General features: G+C 37.4%; 1 long non-coding RNA gene across 3 annotated transcripts; it reads left to right on the top strand.

Moving 5' to 3' along the window:
• The first annotated feature begins 545 nt into the window (after positions 1-545).
• Positions 546-3,579, top strand: LOC120748974 (uncharacterized). 3 transcript variants are annotated; one of them, XR_005699478.1, is made up of 4 exons: positions 546-646; positions 759-873; positions 975-1,142; positions 1,245-3,579. It is a non-coding gene; the product is annotated as an uncharacterized LOC120748974 (long non-coding RNA). The 3 variants fall into 3 exon arrangements; XR_009207564.1 differs by having other exon boundaries at positions 1,041-3,579; XR_005699477.1 differs by having other exon boundaries at positions 975-3,579.
• Positions 3,580-8,868: the final 5,289 nt, after the last annotated feature.

Below are 8,868 nucleotides of genomic sequence, written 5' to 3'. Positions count from 1 at the left end.
AATTCAGCTGGCAGTGCTGTTTCTGGTAGGCTTTTCATTCTTCTGATTATCTCACTTGTAAATGTTTAGTGCAGTTATTACACTACCAGTAACTAACACTAGATCAACATAATTATATTCCTTTGCTATATCATCAAAGGGATCAAAGAACAGGTGATCTAAGTTTTAGTCACTTCTTTATTATTGCAGCTCTATACCAAAATGATTGAGTAATGATCAGGGCAAATATTCAAGCATATTCAAGTGTTGTTTTTATCTAGGATACAGTTAACTTTCTTCAAAGTAGCTGGATAGCTTCATAGTCTATGTTTTGGATCAGTAAGTGTTTTGGATTTGTGTCAAAAACAGTGTTGGTAAGACAGGGATGTTTTCACTATTACTGACCAGCACTTGCCCAGAGTCAAGGTCTTTTCTGCCTCTCACCCCACCCTTGCATTGAGCAAGTGCATAAAGAGTGGAAAGGAGACACAGCTGAGACAGCTGACCCCTACTGATGATCCCATGTCATGTAGCACCATGCTCAGCATATAAAACTACAGGAGGAAGGAAAGAAGACATTTGGAGTGATAGCATTTGTATTTTGAAATAATCACTAATGCATGATGGTGCCCTGATTTCATGGAGATGGCTGAACACCTGATGGGAAGTAGTGAATTCATTCCTCGTTTTGCTTTGCTTGTATACACGGTTTTTGCTTTACCAATTTAAATTACTTTATCTGAAATCTTGAATTTTCTCCTTTTACCCTTCTCTCTCAGGTTTCACAGAGGGCAGAGTGCTCAAGAGGCTGAGTGCTGCTTATTGTCATCTGGAGATAAACCATGACAACGGGTCACTTTTCCTGTGCACTGTGCATGGGCAGCACTTAGAAAGGTTTGTTCTGTTCTACTACATAAGAATGTGCAATTTTTCCAGCTGCCTGTCAATTCTACCATATTTTCATAAAAGACCTTGAAAACATTTTGTCTGTCTAGAGTCACAAGTTTGACTGGGTCAAGAATCCAAATACTCAGGTTACAGGACTTTCTGCTATGCTACAGGTGCTATCCAGTATGCACACCTTATTTCTTTCTATGGAAAAGTCACAGTGATTGGATGGGGATGAAGTTGAGGCATGATTAAGACGGCACTGGGGAATTTAGGTGAGTTGAGTCTAAAACTGGCCACAGAGAGGTGGCCTTGGAGCTGAGGTGTCAACACTGAGACTAGAAGAAGCTCTGACATGAGGACTCTACACCCTGCAGAGCTGCATGGTTATCCAGGGGATGACTGAGCCTTCTGGGCAACCTCCTCTGCTTCCTGAGGTTGAGGACAACCACAAGAGGAAGAATCTGTATGAATTTCTGTCCTGTTTTTAACAAAATCAAACTGAACCCAAGATGTTTTTAATGGAATACTTCCAATCTCTAGATGGTACACCTGAAAAAAAATCATCAGCCTTAGATTTATAATAGCATCACAGCAGACAGACAAAAGTCCCAATGGACATCTGTCACGGGGGGAATGTGGTAAGGTGCCACAACCTTCTCCCAGAAGTGCCTTGAGAAAGTGTCCTGCCAGGCACAGGCTCAACTTGCCAGCCACTCCCTTGCCCTAGTGATTTCAGGCTCTCTTGTGAGAGTGTCTGAGCCGCAGCTGCCACTTGGGTGACACAGAAGAGAAAGGAGGTAAGACAGAGTCCACCTAGGAGCCTTTATTCCTCTTCTGAGTCCAGGGAGCGTGGGAGAGCCGGGATTATATGGGGAAGTCAGGGGATGGGGTTACAGAACTTGGCCAATGGGGTGAAGGATTGCCAAAGGGACCAGCTGGGGTGAGGATCAAAAAGTGACCAATCAATAGGAGAAGAGACTAGGAAAGTAAGGAAACAACCAATGGGGGATAACAGATTTTCATACAAACTCAAAGCCTCATGGTGTTCCTCATTTTTGCTCACCCTAACTAGACAGCTGTCTCTCGGAGAGATTTCTTTAGGGAAGCTACTACAATTTGAACAGCCTAAAGGCTGCACACTCTCCAAGGGAGAGCGATAGCATCAGTAGATGGCTCAGGGGCCACCACACGCATCAGTGTTATGAACCAGTGTTAGTTAATTTCTTCCTGAACAGGATAGACAAAGAGGTTGAGTGCACCCTCAGACAATTTGCAGGCAATTGGCATGGATGATTCACCTGAAGGATGTGATGCCATCCAGAGGGACCTGAACAGGCCTGAGATGCGGGTCCGTGGGAATTTCATGAGGTTTAACGAGACCGAGTGCAAGGTGCTTCACTTGTATTGGGACAGTCTCTGGTATCAACACAGGCTGGGGACAAACAAATTGAGAGCAGCCATGCCCAGAAGGACTTGGGGGCGCTGGTGGATGAGAGGCTGGACTTGACCCTACAATGTGCGCTTGCAACCCAGAAAGACAACTATCCTGGGCTGCTTCAGAAGCTGCATGGGCAGCAGGGTGAGGGAGGGGATTCTGCCCCTCTGCTCTGCTCTTATGAGACTGCACCTGCAGTACTACATCCAGCTCGGGGGTTCTCACCACAGGAATGACATCAAGCTGCTGGAGAAGGTCCAGAGGAAAGGCACCAAGATGATTAGAAGGATACCTCTTCTATGATGAAAGTCAGAAAGAAGTACAATTATTTAGCCTGGAAAAGAGAAGGCTTCACCATAATGTAATTGCAGCATTCCAGTATCTAAAAAGAACCTACAAGAAAGATGTAGAAAGACTTTTTACAAGGGCGTGTAATAATAAGACAAGGGCGAATGGCTTCTAACTGGACAATAGTATGTTTGGATCAGATATTAGAAAGAAATTCTTTACTGTGATGGGGGTAAGGCACTGGGACAGGTTAAAAATTTGTGAATATCCCATCTCTGGAAGTGTTCACGGCTAGGTTGAATGAGACTTTGAGCAACTTGTTCTGGTGAAAGTTGTTCCTGTTTATGGTAGGGGAGTTTGAACTAGATCATCTTTAAGACCCCTTACAATACAAGCCATTCTATCTGAAGCCATCATCCTGCCTAGGTTACTTAAGTGAAAATTCTCATGGAAAGTAGGTCTTATTTAGGATATTCAGTGTAAATCTTCTAACAGCTCAGGTTAGTACTGGAGACATGATTGCAAGTACTTATTGCTACCTCCTTCTTAGGAAAGAGCCTGAAATATCTAAATTTACCTTTTCATTCGTCACCAAAAATTTTGAATGCAATGATAAATAAACAAATAACTTTTGAAGATATAGCATCTGTTAAAATTATGCCTTTTTGCAAAAACAATGCACAAAATAATGTGGTGAAAATACTTGCAGGTTCTTACATGAAATTCAATATAAAAATACTGCACTTCTTAAGAATGCCCATAAAAGTCATGTTAATTCTGTAGGTAGCACCCACTGTGAAAGAATGAATATGAGAAGAAAAAGTTGTATATCATGCTGTAATCATTTAGAAAAATATTTTCTCCTGTAGGTTGTTAATACATAATACTTGGAGAATTTTAGCAAAAGGATATGTAAATAAATTCAGGGTTTCATGTCCCTGTCAAGTATTCTTACCTTTATAAAATAACCTTTGTTCTGAGTTCAATTTGCATTCTGTTTTTGATTCTGATTTTTGATTGCAATTTGCTTTTCTTTTGTAACTCTTTCCCTGTAAATCCCAGCAGAGACTTTTTTGCAGAGCACTAAGCTGCACACTCATGAAGGGACCTGGGACATGCGCCGGGTGGAAAGGGGTGGCTGAGAGCTGAGAAGGAGGTGCACTGCCACCAGATCCAGACTGATGGACCATAAGGAATAAAGGCTTTTAGGCATTTCTAGGGAGAAGAAACAAAGAGAAAGGAAACAAGGCTGATGAAGTATAGAGCCCAAAGAGAAGATAAACATTTCTGTAGGGGTGGCCCTTGCCTTTGAGCAGACAAATCTCAGTAAAAGAGCTGGGGCCTCTTGCAGGAAAGACATTCAGGACCTAGCCAAAATTTGACTGCAGTCAGCAAAGAAAAAATCCCCAAAAGAATATTAAAATCGCTCTTATACATGGAAGAGGGATTGTGTTTATGTGAGGTTTGCATTACAGAGATTTTAACCGTTGGCAAGTAGCATGGCAAAATAAAAATTGTTTTGTAGAGCAAAACATGCTGAAGGCCTCATGACTAAAGGCAGTTCAGTGGTGTCTGCTTCATAGTAGCTCCATTTGGCTGTATGTCAAATGCTCCTTCCTGTTCCAACCTAAAATGCCATTGTTAAGTGCGCCCAGAAATGGTGTAGTATATTATGTCAAACCAGACACTTACTGAAAGGATGCTGGCAGGAAATATTGATGATACTATCTCAACCTGAACCCTAAGTAAGAATCATTAAAATGTATTGGAAAGAATCCCGAAGGTATTTAAAAACAAATAAATGATCTTTGAAGGATGTGTATGAATAGGAGAAAGAAAGAAAAAAGGTAAATGCTGAAAAAAACCTCATCAGGTTCCCACACAGACTATAAATTTGCTTATTAGTAATGATCATATTGAACAGTAAAATGATTGTGTTGGTGTCTCCCTTATTATATTCCTGCTTTTATTTGTACATACACTTGCAGGAAAAGAAAAAAAAAAAAAAAGACAACTTATAATTTTAATCATGTCTAGCTGACTAAGCCAATGGTTTAGGAAAAATATTAAGATAATTATTAGAATAACTATTCTTAGATGAACTCTTAGGAAAATATACCCATTTAATTGCTCTGTTTTTCTCTATTTTTATAAACTTAGTGTCAAATATAACATATTGCTATGGATAGAAAGGTATTGTTCATTTAGCTGCATTTAGTCTAAGGTCTTGATCTGGGAATTATGCTTAATTTCCGTCAACATACAGTATACTAAATCCTATAATTTCTTCATCCACTTTTATCAAAGTAAGTAATTTGTAATTTTACTTGCCTTCTTTTACTATATGCAGGCTGATTTCTATTAAAAAAAAAAAATAAATTATTCAGTAATTTATATCTAAAACAAAAGAATGGCTCTTTGGAAAAAAAAAAAAAAAAACTGTGGAGGGGAGTTCTAATGTTAAAATTCAGATTTGGTTTATGATAACTACTGGGAGCTATACCTTTCTTTAGCTGTGAACGTCTGAAACCCTGACATCCTAAAGCCAAGCCTTTTAAATAGATGTGTAATATATGCACTGTTTTCTTCTGGTAGATGTGTGGCCCTTTTTTACAAAAATGGTCATATTGTCCACCAGTATGTTGGATTATTAGAGGTTTTATGGAAGTGTGCTGAACTGCAGACTCCAGAGATGTGGTATCTCTCACTGCCATGTTAGATTTAAGCTGCATACAAATCCCTTCCTCCTCTGAGGTAGGAAATATCAAAGCTTAGATAGAAAAATCCCAGAAATACTAGGAAGGAAAAAATATAAGTATTATTTTGTCTTGAAGTCGTGTAACACAGAGAGGTGATAAGAGCTAAAACATCAGGCTTACAAATTTCAAAAGACACCAGCACTGGACGGTGATGAGCACTCTTGGGTTATTCTCCCACCATTCCTCTCTGGGCATATCATTAGCCAGAGCCAGCCCTGAGGATAACTTGCTGGCATGCAACACTGGCAGCTTGCTGGGCTTTTAAGCACCCTTGGAGCCATACTTGACAAAAGAATGTGGAATACCACTGAAAACACCTGATGCATGCTGAGGGATGCATGTAGTTATTTTTACAAGAAGATATTTTACATCTGTATACTGTGCTATCCTTCTTGAATGGAAGCAGATTATAACTGTATAAGCCACTAATTTAATACTAAAGTCCAGCCATATAGGAGAGATTTTGCTGTTTTAACTCTGTCAGTATAGCTAAATAGCAGGATTTTAGGAGATGACAGAACGTGGAATCAAGAAAACATTACTCTTCCTATTTGCACATAAAAACTGGAGAAGAGAGAGAGGCACTAGTTTAACAAGGCCACATGCAAAGATAATGACAATACAGAAAAAATACAGGTGTCTCTCTACCAAGTTCAGTGATCTAAATTACTATCTTTTGTGCATTTTACCAAACATGCCATACTCTGTGGTCTTCTATACTGTTCTGCTCTGAAATGATGAAAGCTTAGCTGATATAATTGCTGACTTTACTGGAAAGCAATTTATAATATGCCTGGGTTTGACCATATCTGTCATTTTTGCCTGACTTCAGCTATATTAATAAATCAAATTTGAAAATGAGACTAAACAGTTAATTTTACTTTGGAGATCCATTTGAAAGAAGTGAAGTTCAGAGTGTTTTCAGTTTTCACATCGAGCTCTTTGTTTCTTTGATGGGCAGTTGCATAGTTTTAGCTTTTAATCATTTTTAAAACTATCAGCTCCTAGTTTCCAAGATTTATTTCTCTGTAAAATGGCTTGGACTTGTTACTTACTTAATTTGTACATTATTGCTCTGTGGAATAGAAATTCCTAAGGACTGGGCTTACTTTAAGATACAAGACTTTATTTGAATTTGCAGTGAATGGCATTTTATCTGATGATCTTTTAAACTGGGATAATTTAAATAAAAAGACAAAAGAGGCTTTATTAATGGTGGATAGATATATTGTTATTATGGATTCTGGGTTCATTTTACTAAATTTGGGCCACAATATTTGGAAATGTTTGCTGAGGGTAAATATGGTAAAGCAAGGAGCAGTAGTAAACCTCCATTATGGTTTTCTAGCTACTCACCACTTCATTAATTTTGCTCAATTAATCTAGGTTTTCTAGAATTCTTCATTGGTAGTTCTTGGCATTACTTCTGTGTTTTCTGTTGCTTCTTTCTTCAAGAGAGGTGGAAACAGAACTGAGTGCATATTCCCTGGTTGTTTATTTGGCAATACTGTTATTTTTATTTATTTCTTTATTTTTCTAATTTTCTTTGAAAATTAAAATTCTCAGAAAAAAAATTCTTTGAAATTTGAAATTATTTGAAAAATCTTTCAAAATTCTTTGAAAATTGAAATTCTTTGAAAATAATATTTCTAAAGTTCTGGGGGGGGGTGTGATCAGATTTGATGGTCAAATTGACATATCAGTTGCATATCTGTTCAGTGAATTAATGAGATTAAATGTGGTTTTCTAAATCTGACATTCTAGAGTCCTCACAGAGAATATATAGTTTACAACTTTACTATATATTTTATATTTTATATACTACTTCATCTGACACATATTAGGCATTTATTTGGAGTGAATCATGCTTTCTATGGATATTTATAGTTTTTGACATTCTCTCTAGAAGCATCAGGTGCCTAACAAATATGCATCAACTGTGAAAATGTAATCATTTAGTAAGATAAATTCCACTATATCAATCCTACTTCAAAATATTATGAAGGAAAAAGCTTCAAAACTTCATTCTTCAATGACATGCTTGTACTGTTATATTTACGAAATCACATACTTAAGCTAATTAATTGTCTTCTAAATATTGCATCTGTAGAAAAGGAATATCATGTTCAAAGTAAAGAAATATTGGTATGAGTTAATTATGATTAAATGACAGTGTCCTTCAGAGATGATTCAGTGTTTGAATTAACTGGAAATGTCCAGAAATTTCCACCCAGCCAACAGATATGTCCATTGTAAGGTGTCATGATTAATCTTTATTAAAAAACAACAACAACAAAAAAACAAACACTGCTCTCCAATCATATTATGCAAGATCTTTTAACAACTTAAAATTAATAATAAATAGAAATGTGTAACCTTCAAAGTTAGGTCACTTAGAATTTCAAATGGCAAAAAGATTGTAATGTATGAATGCCTCCTACATGATTAATTATATAAAAGTAGCATAAATAAATTATATCCATGTTTTCATATATATTACCCATAGACATTTTTTAATATGTTGTTTTGGTTTTTTGTTTCACTTCTCTATTGAATTTGTTATGGATCCATATTACCATTCAATAAGTTTGTTTCCTGTTCCTGTTTCAGATGGTCTAGAAAAACAGCTAGTACTTTATTCTTTTAGTCAGTAATTCAGTTCCCTGGAACATAAGGAAATACAAGATCTTACAAGATCTGGACAAAATAATCTTGGCATAGAATTGGAATAAAATAGATACATTGCTACCAAACTAGAAGTGCTTCCAGACACCTTGGCTCAATCTGCACTTGTCCATGAAATTGTGCCCTATGATTATTTGCAGGAAGAGTCAAGGTTCTTTACACGGTCACTTTTTCAGCTTATGAGCCCTGACTCTGGTTCTCCTGGTGTGATAGTTGTGAAGGGAAGAGGTTTTTGAGGAAGCAAGTTTACATTCCAAAACTGTTCAGAGGCCCCCAACCAGCACTGTCTTGCTAAACCTGCTAAACATTCTAAACATTAGATTATAGTTTTGGGTGCAAAACAGGTTTCAAAATACACTTCCCAGTGCCTCCTTTTTTCTTTTCAGTTTTAAAATATCCTTATTGTCCATACTAAAGCACCAGTAATTATTCCAGTACTTATTTGTCCCTCTGTCCTAGGGACTGTAAATATAACAGGATAGTGACTCCTGAGAGTGGTCAGTTGATTAACAATGTGATCACCACACTTTACCTTCATTCTTACCCTAAAATATCCTCTGCTAAAGGTGTCGGGAGCAGTGATCATTGCTTTGGCATGTGGGAAAAAATTATTTTAGTACTATGTTATTAACTCCTAGAGGGTTGTGGGGTTTTTACCTGATTTGTTATTATTTACCACATCATCATCCTTACAACATTTCACAGATTTGTTGACATTTCACATGTAATTGACTATTACCTCCTAAACCCTGCCTGCATCCTCTTAATCTCTCCTGTCACTTTTAATTCCTAAAATTCCTGCTGCTGTCCTTAATCTTTCTTGCTCCAACT

The sequence above is a fragment of the Hirundo rustica genome, chromosome 2 (genome assembly GCF_015227805.2).
Source record: "Hirundo rustica isolate bHirRus1 chromosome 2, bHirRus1.pri.v3, whole genome shotgun sequence".
Classification (NCBI taxonomy): domain Eukaryota; kingdom Metazoa; phylum Chordata; class Aves; order Passeriformes; family Hirundinidae; genus Hirundo; species Hirundo rustica.
The sequence above is the reverse complement of the archived record's forward strand: the minus strand, read 5'-3'. Positions and strand labels throughout refer to the sequence as shown.